Source organism: Morone saxatilis, unplaced genomic scaffold (assembly GCF_004916995.1).
Source record: "Morone saxatilis isolate NCDOM2014 unplaced genomic scaffold, NCSU_SB_2.0 Contig23, whole genome shotgun sequence".
In the NCBI taxonomy this organism is placed as follows: domain Eukaryota; kingdom Metazoa; phylum Chordata; class Actinopteri; family Moronidae; genus Morone; species Morone saxatilis.
The window spans coordinates 23,752,901-23,757,209 of record NW_023339796.1 but is presented as its reverse complement, the minus strand read 5'-3'; positions in this window follow the sequence as shown (position 1 = coordinate 23,757,209).

The following is a 4,309-nucleotide window of genomic DNA, read 5'->3' as shown; positions in this document are numbered from 1 at the left end:
CAGCCGACGTCGGCAGAAAAGCCAGTCGGACTGAATCAGTCGGCTCCCGTCTCCTCGAGTCGGTCAAAAAAATGCCTCCGATACACACCAACCACGCCAACTGGAGCGTACGTTCTGCGCATGCGCGAGGCGTAATACGTCCCCATAACAAGCAGGCCGGCGCTATCTGTGTTGTCGCAAAAAAAATTTAAAACCGGGAATGACAGACACTCTAGACCTAGTAAAAAACCCAGAGCACTTACCGTCAGTCATTGTTTTCATCAGAGAGTGTTGATAGTAGTCAACAGGATCGTTATTGTCATTACTCTGAACGGAAAATACGATGCTTAATAATAACAAGATACTGGCGTTTTGTTTACCATGTCACTTCCGGTTTTTTCGTGCACTCACTGATTCGCTAGTCAAGGGCTAGCAGCTCCACCATCAGATTGGTCATTGAGGCCGAAGGCCCTGGCCGATTCTACATGTGAATCGGCCAAAATGAAGGCCGACGCGACGCCGACGACGACAGCCCGGGTACACACCGAAGCGACTCAAGCCACCGACCTCGCCCGGACTGTCCAACGACGTCCCGCGGCCCGGATAACGGGTTGGTGTGCGAGGCCATAAAACTTACTGGTGGTATGAATGTCTTGAATCTTAAAAAAAACAACTATGTAGATAGTCAAATGTAATTGTAGTTTTGATTTCCTGTGGTATGTAGTTGCGTCTTTTAACGCAGCACATTCATTACTCCATGATTAGTTTAGGAGCTTAAACTGTGAGGAAGATAGTAAGTGGAGGTAAATGAAATGGTTTCAAAAACACCTGCAATCATGGCACAAACAGGAACTATTGGGAGTGTGGACCAGGGGGGACGCTTGCTCACCAAATTAGCTCCGTTCTTGAACTGCAGAAGTAAAGACTTTACATGCATAATAGCCCCAGCCACATGACCTTGTAAGTTGAAAGGTGGTCAGGTGTTTTCTGTTGCACTGTAACCAACACCCAGTGTGTTACTGCGAGCATTGCACAATGCAGTGTTAACAGTGAACAGGGTGTGAATGGAGCATACCTCAAGTATTATCTGGAGACGTAGTGGCAGGCAGGAATTTCAGCCCTGTGCTCAGTATAGTTATTATCTCAGTATGTGACCTGCCATAAAATATACGTTAATATCACACCGTCTGCCAATTAGCCAGTGGTTCTGTGCATGCTTGGTGTGCGGAGGCCTTTACACAGTTTTCCAAGGCTTTGATTGACACCTAGTTTTCTTTCCACCCCACATTCTGGGAACTCGTTCTCTTTGTTGGTTAGGTTAATTTTCATTCTCAATGAAGCTCTCTTTCTTCTTTGCTTGGTCTCTGAAGAGTGGTTTCATGTTGCTCGACCTAGGCTGCCATCTCAGGCCAGATCGACCCTTCTCTGTCTCTCTGGTTTAAAGGTCCAGTGTGTGACATTTAGGAGGATCCATTGGTAGAAATGGAAAATAATTATAGGTATGTTTTCTTTAGTGTATAATCACCTGAAAATAAGAATTGTTGTGTATTTGTTACCTTAGAATGATCCGTTTTTATCTACAGATGCCAGGGTCGATGTCCATGGGTGTGTTGTTGCTTTATGTAACTTTACAAAGTTTCCAATTATTTCTTGAATTGTTTTGTTAATAAATATTTCAGGAGTAACATACATGTAGTTGTTTATCAAACTTGGCATTAGTAGATAAAAATGAACAATAACAAAGTGATAGCACGGTATTATAGAGCCTATTATGCATGGATATGAATACAGCTGTTTCTAGAGGTATTGGGCTGCCCCTTGGTGTGCCTTGGGCCCAAAAAGTTTGAAAACCACTGATGTATTAAAACCATATTTGATATAAAAGAAAAACAAATAAACATTTTTCCCTAACTTCTGGTAGCAAAAAATTGTGTCTTATTCCCAGTTTGTCATGTGCTTCTATCAGAAAACAAAGGCATTGGATCCTTTAAGCATGACACAGCAGATACCAAATTAACAACACTGACAACACTGATTAATAACACTGACAACACTGATAACACATGACCTGAGGTAACTTAATGAGAGGTTACTACAAGTGAAACCATTAAAATATGAGTTGTCTTTGGAATTGAAGTGAAGTGTGCACATGGTATTATGACACTGTCTATGTAATGTGGAGGCTGAAATTTAAAATTGAGCCTGACTTCATCTGACTCACTTGCCTATCATTAGTAGTATTAGTGGTAAGGCTTTGACGTGTTTTGTCCACACTCACTAAATATGTGTGAAAATGTAGTGCATGTGGAAGCGATTTATCTTGTTTTATTAAAAACATGTTGCTGTGACATAAGGGTCAAAGTGTGGTGGGTCATGCTTAATAAAGCACCTTAATAAAACAGGGTGACACGTTTAATATAACCTTTGTCTTCGTATGTGTGTGTAGACAGATGCACATGCAGCTGTGAATGCAATGCCTCCTTCACCATCAGCTCTGTATAAACAGTGTGGGAGAGCAAACATGTTGTTGAGAAATATCTGGATGAACTGGAAAAGCCTCCGCAGATGACCCTGAGCCTCAGTGGTAGACAGGTTCCTTCTGGTCAAATACAGGAAAAACTGAACGCATCCACGCTACAAAAGCTCTACACCCATTTTCTCCATCCCTTGTAGCTCAAATGTTTTTGTGGATATGTCTTCAACAATCAGTGTTTCAAGTTTTATTGCTCTTATGTCAAGTAGTACAGCACAATACATTTTTAATAGATGTACTGTGTTTTTAGTTTATTGCATTGTGTGTTTATTAGGGAAGAAGACACATGTTGAACCCTGGATGAACACACAAAGGCATAAAAGGTAGCACACATGAATTTCCAGGACAAAATTGAATAATCTCAATTTCACCAATTTGTTTTGGCCAGTTTGTCAGTTAAACATGCCTCATGGCCTTCATTAGTCAACTTTGCCCCGGAAATCTGTCTGTGCTACTTGTAATGCCTTTAGGTGTTCATCCAGGGTTCAGCATTGGAAGACTTTGGTTTAGCACCAAAAACAAAATACTGGGAAAGCACAACCTTCTGATTGGGGGACGACCCGCTCTGCCTCTGAGCCACAGCCGCCCCAGAGTTACTGCAGACTTTCAGTTCAAATAATTTGGCCTTTATTGTATTGTACTTAAATTGTTACTTCCAATTTATTTTATTTATTTATTTTCAATTTCAGGGGTAGAGCGGGTCGTCCACTAATCTGAAGGTTGGTGGTTCGATCCTCAGAACTTGTTGGCATGTTATCCTCTCTTAACCATCACAACATGACCGTTTTTCACCAAGAGCAGGCTCCACTTGGTGAGAGTTTTGTTGATTTGCTACACATCTTGAAAAAATTCATAAGTAGTACTGCCATCTGTGGGATGACTGGAGACACTGCATCTGTGTTGAAAGCCTTTATTGTCATTGTAAGTACAATGAGATTTGGAGAGCAGCTCCGTAAAAAGTGCACACATTAATATATCACATACAATACATATACAGATACATTAGTGCAAGTTTGAATTTAGAGATGTGAGGATGGTAGACAAGCTTTGGGGGAAGAAGCTATCCCTGAAGTCTGTTTGTTCTGGCCCGTATTGTCCTGAAGCGCCTGCCTGGAGTGGCAACAGGTTAAAGAGGTGGAAAACCCGGGGGTGGGTGGTGTTCGCCTCAGGATGTTTCTGGCCATGCTGGAGAGCAACGGGAGTGTGTAGATGGCAGTCAAAGATAGGCAGAAGGGCAGCGATTATGGTTTTTTGTGCGGTGGTTTGTCCACCCTCTTGCAAGTCGGCTCTCTGTCGGCCTTCCGGTGCAGCTTGGAGTGCCACACTGTCACAGCGTAGGTCAAACAGGGCTCTCGATGGTAGAACGGTAGAAGGTTCAATCCAGCAAAAACAGCTGAAGTTTTAAGTTGTTCCTTCCAGCAGTTCCATATTGTTTATGTCTGACAGACAACCCTGTACACGTCCTACAGCATCAAGTAGGTTACAACCAGCTGGAAAAGAAGACACATTTGCCTACGTTTTGATGTATACTACTGTGCTATAGTGGACGTGAGAGTTGCGGGAGCATTTCTGTCTGATACATTCCCATAAAAGGCCCCCAAAATATAAATTCAGAACATGAATTAAAAAAGCATAAACTTTGAAACTGCAATAATTCATGAAAGTATCAAAGATTAGGCCAGGAAAAAATAAGCAAAAAACGACCTTTCCTCTTCCCGTTGTGTTGTGACGTTTGCATTTGTGTTGTGGCTTTTGGAATATGCTGATTACCTCTCGGCAGTGAGCGCAAAATATTAC